The 8,907-nt window shown below is 43.2% G+C and overlaps 1 pseudogene; it reads left to right on the forward strand.

Moving 5' to 3' along the window:
• Nucleotides 1-8,068: 8,068 nt before the first annotated feature.
• On the forward strand, nt 8,069-8,537 carry LOC102913422 (mitochondrial import inner membrane translocase subunit Tim17-A pseudogene; annotated as a pseudogene).
• Nucleotides 8,538-8,907: the final 370 nt, after the last annotated feature.

The following is an 8,907-nucleotide window of genomic DNA, read 5'->3' on the forward strand; positions in this document are numbered from 1 at the left end:
AACCACACCAAACCAAACCAAAGCAGAGGAAATGAAAGAGCTCGAGAAACAAAACCAGCAGAAACCGCACAGATGAAGGTAAACACAATGACCTCGCTTTGCCCTCTGAAGTCCTGTTAGCAAGTATAACTATCAGATGTAAACGTTAAAGTTTTCTGGTTGTATCTTGAAAGTAACTAGATAATATATTTATAATTATAATATAAAAAGATACCACATAAGGGGAACTGTTTTTATAAAACTTCTATATTTTTACCTGTACCAATAAAAAAAAGAGAAGCTGTCATATTAGAATATTTTTAAACTCAACGCTATGATGACTATAAGAGATCAGCTTTAAATATAAGGATAGATAAAAGAAAAGCCAAAGATGCTGTGAAGATCCCACTTAGAGGAACACTGGCGTGACTATATTCCCATCACAGTAAAAGCCAGAATAAGAAAAATTAGGGAGAATAAGGAGGGCCATTAATCTTCCAAAATAGACACAATGGTCCTCTAGTGTTGGACCCTGACAGAGGAATCAAACTGCATGAAGGAAAAGAAACAAAAACTAAAGAGAACATAGGTGAGGTATAAGCAGAGCTGGGGTGTCTTTACTCGGTAGCTCAAGGGGGAGTGGATGACAGGAAGGGGTACAGGAGAGCGAAAGGACAACATTGCCATCATAATCTCCAGCCAAGATTAGGCCCTAAGGCAGGAAACAAACCTCAAGTGACTTATAAAAATTGAAGCCATGCAAAATGCATGCTCCAATCACAACGGAATTAAATGAAAAAAATCAATGAGTAATATATCTAAAAGTTCTCCAAATATTTGGAAGTTAAAATTATCTGTGGGCCAAAGAAAAATTCTCAAGAGTAATTAGAGCCCATTTTAAACTGAACAAAAATGTAAATATACAGCAATTTATGGATGCAGTTAAAGGAAGCAATTACAGAAAACTTTGTAGCATTCATGCTTATATTAAAAAAATCTTTATAGCATGAAAAGAATGCTCATGTTTCAAAAGAAGAAAGATCTCAAATTGATAATCTAACCTCTTAAGGAACTAGTAAAAAAAAAAAAAAGAAAGAAAGAAAATGAACAAATTGAACTCAAAGCAAGGAGGAAAAGAATTGTGTGCTTAAGAATAGAAAAAAAGATGAGGAGGAAAGGAGAAAAAGAATGGATAAAAATCAGTGAAACAAAGAGCGGTTCTCTGATTAAAACACTAGCCAACCAGACCTGGAAGTTGGGAGGGGATCATAAGAGAAGAAAATGATCAACCCGGTGTGGTGATATATTGTGTACCCTAATAAACTTGCCTGAGGATCAGAGGACAGAGCCAGCCATTAGATTAGACATAGATGCCAGGCAGTGGTGGCACACACCTTTAATCCCAGCACTTGAGATCTCAGGTCTTTGTTTGGGAAGCACACACACCTTTAATCCCAGGAAGTAATGTGGCAGGGCAGAGAAAGGTGTATAAGATGTGAGGAAACAGGAGCTCACTCTGTTTAGGCTGAGGATTTTGTAGAGGTAAGAACTCACCCTGATATCTGGCTCTGGGTTTTTTTTTATTAAAAGACCATCTAAGATTCGAACAACAACCAGGGTACAAAAAGCACAGTATCACTACAGACCATGGAAATTAAAAGGAAAGTACACACTACAAATAACCCACACTACACATTTGACAATTTAGATAAGATGGGCCAATTCTTTGAAATCTACAGGCTACAGGAAGTCACGCCAAATCCAAGGGAGGGCATTTATTCCAGGAGACTCTCCATTGGCTGCTCCTGTTAGAGCTTAATTCTGAATCCTGGTTGATCTGACCTTTCCCTCATAACCCTCTATTTCCATCTCTCCTCTTCCCCCAGACTGTATTCATTAGGAGTGAGAACTACTGCAGCCTCCAGGAACCCAGGATAGCTTAGCTTTCTTCAGCAACATTTGCAAGATGATCTGATTAGTCTTCCCATCTGGAGCCCTCCCCTCACTTCCTCCCCTAACATCTAACATCATCAGAGATGCACTGGAGGCCTTAGACCATCTCCCACGGATCTGTGAATCCACCTCTCTTCTCTGACTCAGAGTTGAACGACTCTGGTTGACTTTTCTGTGGTGTGATCACCGTCACAGTACAGCTTCTCCTTCTTCGGGTCTTGCAACACTGTTCCTCAGCTCAACCAATTACCAGGAGCACGTGGCTTGTCTCGTGAGCTTTATTTCCTGCTATACAAGAACCAACAGAGTTCTCAGAAGAGCCAAGTTCCTGCCCAAATAACTGGCAATGTTAGGACACAAACAAAACATCTGCTCTGACTCTCTTCTAACCCAAGGAAGAGCACAGTGTGTTTTACACAGTTTGTTCCTGCTGACTCTAGTTTCTGGGTAGACACCTCAGACCCCTCTTCTCTTTTCAGTTTTTTGTTAACGTTAGTTTATTATGAGAAAATTTTAAAGCAAATGCAGAGTTCTCATCTATCTCTGCCTAAAATGTGTAAGTAGTTTATTTTAAAAAAAAATCCCAAACACCAAATCTCTTCTCATTTCAATTCAAAATGGCCTTTGCAAATTAATTCCTGTGATGAAAAATACACACTTACAGGCAATGTTCTGTTTGTAGCATGTTAGGCATGAGGAGAGGATATTCCTGGCCATATTTTGAGAAAGCAATAGAGTCACTGATTAAGCCAAAAAGTTATAATGTTGGAACCTCCCAAGAGCCACCCCTATATTTAATATGGATTTCTTTAAACCACCAGAGCTGGGCCTCATCCCTCTCCCACACTCCTTGGAAATTCTGACTGTCAGCCAAGACCGCCATGACAATTTAAGAGCAGAAAGACATGGTCTGTGCACTGTCTTCTACACTGAACTCCTGCTTTTAGTCATGTGGTGTTGTGTGGCACTACCTGGGGTGATGGGGACAAATGCCTTCTTGACCCAGAAAGGGAAGATCTGACAGACCTAAGGAAGGTTACCAGCAAAGTCCAGCTTGGTAAATCAGTGAATTTGTTGAGGTTGTTTGTAGTAAGGATGAGGGGTTGCATGCAGGAGCAGAAATGATTCGGACAACTGTATCCTGCAAAGCCAACTCCATCATGGAGGATGACTCACGAAAGCCAGAGACCTGGAGCTCACTGCACAACCTGACTCCATCACAGAGGATGACTCACGAAAGCCAGAGACCTGGAGCTCACTGCACAACCTGAAGGCACTCAGTAGATTGGTGAGTGTCTTTTCCAGGCAGCTCTATTGTTTTGGTGAGCGTTGGAAAATGCCGTTTCAGCACCATAGTGATAATTATGTGGTTTCTGTGCTTAACTTTGTTTATATGGAACATTGCATTTATTGATTTACATAGGTTAAATCCTGCAGGATGAGGCCCACTTAGTAATGTCTGTCTTCTTCATGTGTCCCTGAATTCAGTTTGCAGGTATTTTGTTTGTGACTATGTTCAGCAAAGAAACTGGTCTAGTTTTTGTTGTTGTTGTGACTTTAACTAATTTTGGCATTAGAATAATGCTGACTTCATAGAATAAATTTGGTAATACTCCTTTGCTTTCTATATTTTGGAACAAGTTGAGTTATTGTGAATTCTTCCTTAAAAGTTTCATGAAATTCAGGAGATAATCCATGTGGCCTTGGGCTTGGCTTTGAGGGGAGGCTTTCCATTACAGCTTCAATCTCATTGCTTGTAACAGGTCTGTTTGAGTCCTTTAGATCTCCCGGTTTTAATTTTGATAGATGATGTGCACTGAGAGACTCATCCATTTCATCTAGGTTTTCCAGCTTTTTGGAGCGTAAGTTTTCCAGTATTCTCTAATGGTGGTCTGGATTTCATTGGAGTCTGTGGTGATGACTGTTTAGTTCTTTGTAATTTACAGTCACTCCCCATGGGTTGTGCAAACCTGTTACCCTGGGCCATTCTCATGGGGTCTCTGTATTCCCTACCCCTGATGAGTTTGACGGGGCCAGCTGGAGCTGCTTCGTTTAGTCTAGGGCCAAAGGTTGAACAGCACCTGTCCCCTTGGGCTCTTCCTGTGTCTGTCTTCTTTGGGATAGGTCTGTGTTCCCCTCCCTTGGGCTAAACCCGTACTAAACCTGCATTCACCACCGCTGGGCCCCACCCAGTCTTCCTCCTTTGGGCTAGTCCTGTGTCTCTGATGGCCTGTATGAGTCAGTCCATCAGGACTCCGGCCGCCTCAGGTTATTCAGTTGTCTTCTTGAGGACAGAGAGCTGGTTATGTTACTCAGCTTTCCCACTTCTGAAATACTTAGACTGATCCCGCCTGCCCCACAACCCTAGCCTCCCAAGTGAGAGCCTTTCACTGTTCACCAGCCCTTTTCAGAGCAGGCCAGTCAGGGGCCTAGTGGCCCCTGAGTCCCTTAGTTTTCTGTACTGGGCGACTATGAGGCCTGTTGTTATGTTGAAGCACAGATTTTTTTTCTGTCTCCTTAAATGGAAGGTCTAACCTAAGGTGTCTCTTCCATTGCTCCTGCTGTGTTTGACCTCTTCACTCACTGGCTCTTTCCGTGGGTTCAAGGCTCTTGGATCTAGGAAGAGGCTCTTTAGTACAGATCTGACGCACTCTCTTGCTCTTGTATACGTCTCCATCAGTCCTCTATTAAACAAGCAAATCCCACTGAATAGTCATCTCAGCCTTAGACACAGTTTCTACTACACATGGCAGTGGCCTCGGTGGCAGTGTGCTGGCACTCTTCTCCCTTACATATTACTCTCATGGGCTGCAGAATTTATTTTAAACCATTAGCCTTTTTTAAGGGCATTTCTATAATCATACATCAGACTCCACTCATCAAGTCGGCATGCTACTCCATAGCATATGAAGAAAGACAGCCTCACTGGGATTTATCCCACAGACTCCCCACCTAGATTTTACTTCTGAGTGGAGAACTCAGTCATGGTTGCATGCTTGATCAGCCATTTTAAGGGTCACATGACTTCTGACCTAGCACAAAGGCACCCGATCACATACCATATGGGAAAAGGTGACCATATCGGGGTTTCTCCTATGGATGCCTAACATAGTCTTTCCTCCTGGATAGAGGACTCAGTCTTGGTCGCACATCTCAGTCTCCATCATAAAGGCCACATAACCACTGACATGCAAGAAGGCACATTATCTGTCCCATACCATACAGGGAAACGTGGGCATATAGGATTCGTCCTCTGACCCCATAGACACTCCATCCTTGGACTGCTCAGCCTCAGTTGCCTGCCTTACTACCCATAACCAGGACCATGTGACCTTATTCCTCCCAGACTCATCTTCGCTTCTGTCAATCTGTATTCCAGTACCAATTATATTGTGTGACATTGTTCCTGGGGGATATGAACAAATGTCTACTCAACCCAGGTTGGGAACCAATGACAGACAAAGTAAGTATACCACTAAAGTCGAATTCAATGAACCAATGATTTGTTGGGGTTACTTACGGAAGCAGAAATGACTCTAAGGCAGGTATATTGCCAAGAGCCCACCCAGCATGAATGGCAGCCTATGAAAGCTAGAAATGTGGTGTTCACAGCACAACTTGCATGTTAGAGAGTCTTCTCTAAGCAGTTCAGCTGGTCAGAACCTCCTCTGGGCACTTGACTCTTCTGAGAGTGTCTCATGAGTCCTTACTGCTTATATATGCCTGGGGAGGACAAGGTCTAGTGAATCTGGTCTGTTTCAGAGACTTCCTAAAGCTTTTCGGTTGTTTATTTCCTGAACTTAAAGAGCTTGCCTGTGAGGTGGATGTTTCACCACCTCCCTTCAAAATATCCTACATCTTAACAGATTCCCTCCCTCCAACTGGATAGTTCTATCTCAGAGGAAATCGCCGCACAACACATGATGACCATGGCTTCTCACTGATGGGTTCTTCTACATCTCCAAAGAACTTGAATGCTGCTGCCGGCACCTTTCTGAGCCAAGTCCTCCATGCTCCTCCCTCCCTGCTTGACTGTCGTGGGCTGACGGTACTGATTCAAACCTTGAGCAGCAGCGGGGAGCCCCTGCCCATCTTCTCCTGTCGCCTCACTACACTTTTCCTCCTGCATTTCCGTTTCCTAAAACAAATCTTCCTCTTCTGTTCTTTTGTTTACTGTTCCTGGTCCCGGGATGTATTAAATTTAGAGCTTAACTTTGACTTCAAAATGTTTCCCACATCTGTGACACCAGTGTCATCAGAGGACTTACGGCCTATTAAGTGAGAGGAAAAAAAGGAACAATGTTAAAGAAATGAAGCAAACTAAACAAACACAACCTCTGCTGCTGTTATAATGAAGTGCAACGCCCATCAATGATGATTTCTGATGCACATAATGGCATCTGATGCTTTGTAGAAGTTCTGAGAGCCACAGTATAAGTAGTTATCGCAGTGAACTTGTACAGCCTTTGTCCTTCAGAACACTAACTTCCAAACTTGAATGCACCTAGGAAGGAGTAGAGGGAATAATTTAAAAGTACTGACACCAAGTCCTATGTGAACACCCTGATTCAGTTTGTGTGAGTTGCAACCTGAGGTTCATGACTTTTTAAAAAACTTTCCTAGGTGACTTTTACACAACAAAGTGTTTTCTGGCTGCAACATTTTAGTGTGATTGGGATCTGCAGGAGAATTGGACAAAAATGCAGGTTGTTGCGGTTTCTGATTCTATAGACTTTCTCAGGACTAGAGAACTTTCAATCTTTGCCCATTTCCAGTAAATTCAGCTTTGACATCTGTTCCTTTTTTTCCAAGTGTAAATCATTGGTCCTACCAAGAATGTAAAGTAAGCCAAGGCTAAAGCTGATGTTATGAGTCTTCCAAAGGCCCCAGAGCTTAAGAACACAATTGAGCTTTGAAAAGTGTGATGTTCTTGGGAGGTGACAGAACCTTAAGACGTGGGATCTACTGGAAGTCTTTAGATCACCGGGGTTTGCCCATGCAGAATAAGACCCTAGAAGCCTCTTTCTATTTTGTCTGGTGCCTGTGAGATGAGTTATTTTGATCTTCCACATACTCCCACCATAGTGTGCTGTTTTGCCTCTGGGTAAAACCAAAGTGCCTTAGTTAGGGTTTCTTTTGCTGTGAAGAGACACCATGACCATCACAATATTTCATCATGGTGGCTTACAATTCAGAGGTTCAGTCTTTTATCATCATGGTGGGACATGGTGGCGTACAGGCAGACATGGTGCTGGAGAGCTAGCTGAGAGACCCACCACTTGCAGGCAACAGGAAGTAAACTGAGATGCTGAGCATAGCTTGAGCATATGAGACCTCAAAGCCACAGTGACACACTCCCTCCAACAAGACCACACCTACTTCAACAAGGCCTCGACTCCTAATAGTGCCGCTCCCTTTGGGGGCCATTTTCTTTCAAACCACCACACAAAGCCATGAGGTGGACCTTGAATAGGAATCTACAAAACTGTAAGTCTAAAAAAACCATTTCTCTTTATAAACTGATTATCTGGGGGTAATGTGTTATAGCCATGGAAAGCTAATTAGCACAGCCAATGACTCATTTCTGTTTTTAAGTATAAAATGAGCAGTAACAGAACAGGAAAAATAATGCTGACTGAGAAACACAGAAAGGACACATGAAGATTCTTTTTTTTTTTTTTTTAATTTTTGCCGAGGTGATAGGGATGAAATTCAGAGTGTTGCACATGTTACACAAGCACAGAGCTACCAAACCCTCATCTGGAGACTCTGTTGTGTTATTATGCTTGAATGTGCTCCCAGATCTCTCATCTGAGGTTACAGTTTACACAACTTCCAGTAAATGCTACTGAATTTGAACTAGGGCCTTACTAATCCCAATTCACTCTCTGTTAACATCTGCCACATTTTCTGATGATCCATTATCAAGCAGATTCACTTGGAAGGAAAACTCAAATGCGAGAGCCTTGAAATAAAGGTAAGACTTTCCGGGGTGGGCTGGAGTTAAGATGGAGGAGATGCCAGAGAACTGTGGTGACTGCAGCATCCACCCTGTTGTCCCTTAACCCGCTCTGTCCGCCGTATTCGGAGTCCAAGCCCCTGGCGAATTGCGGATGACTGTGGTGGTGCCCTTACCATGACTACCATAGGTGGTGTTATCTTTCAAGCCTTCAAAGGTTTTCGAGATTCTTCAGTGGGAGTTAACTACGGACTCTGAGGGAGTTCAACAGCTGTTAAAACCAGGGCTCCACAACTGGGAGGTAGCTTTGCAGTTTGGGGAGGACTATTTTCTAACTGACTGTAGTGTGGTTCAGATAAGAGACGAAGAGGATCCCTGGAACTCCGTTACTAGCAGGGCCTTAACAGGAGCGGTTCTGGCACAAGAAATGGACCGGAAGCCACGCTTGGGTGGGCTGCGATGGGAGGCGCTCTCCCAGCTTTAATTGAAGGAGCTGGCCTTTTGTTGACCAGCTTTGCCTCTGCAGTTTCCCATTGGCCCTCCGTTTGCTGCAGACCCCTCCCAGTCGCCTTCAAGCCAGTTACCATCCTCACCCTTGGGAGACCATGACAGTACCAACAGGACTTCTTTCCCAGGATTCCTGTAATGGGGTGGACTGTAGTTCCGTAGGGTTTCAGAAGTTCATGTTACGTCTCTTTAAAGCCATAAGTGGACAGCGGAGGCCAAACAGGCCACGAAGAGACAATTAGCACATTTTTCTCTCAGAGGGGAGAAAAGATACTGAGTTTGTTTATTCACACTTGGATTGCATTTGTGATGACTTAAAGAGTGTATATATACATGCTAAGAAGATCAAGGAACCGATCATCATTTCCTTCAGGACTTCTCTGCCTGGTGTTTTGTGTGCAGTTATTCAGACAATGAAAGTTTGCTGGGACTTAACAGTTCCTTTTGAAGTTATAGAGGTCTGCCTTTCATACTGAGCATACTTCACATAATGCATGTTTATGCCAATC

Source organism: Peromyscus maniculatus, chromosome 2, assembly GCF_049852395.1.
Source record: "Peromyscus maniculatus bairdii isolate BWxNUB_F1_BW_parent chromosome 2, HU_Pman_BW_mat_3.1, whole genome shotgun sequence".
Lineage (NCBI taxonomy): Eukaryota > Metazoa > Chordata > Mammalia > Rodentia > Cricetidae > Peromyscus > Peromyscus maniculatus.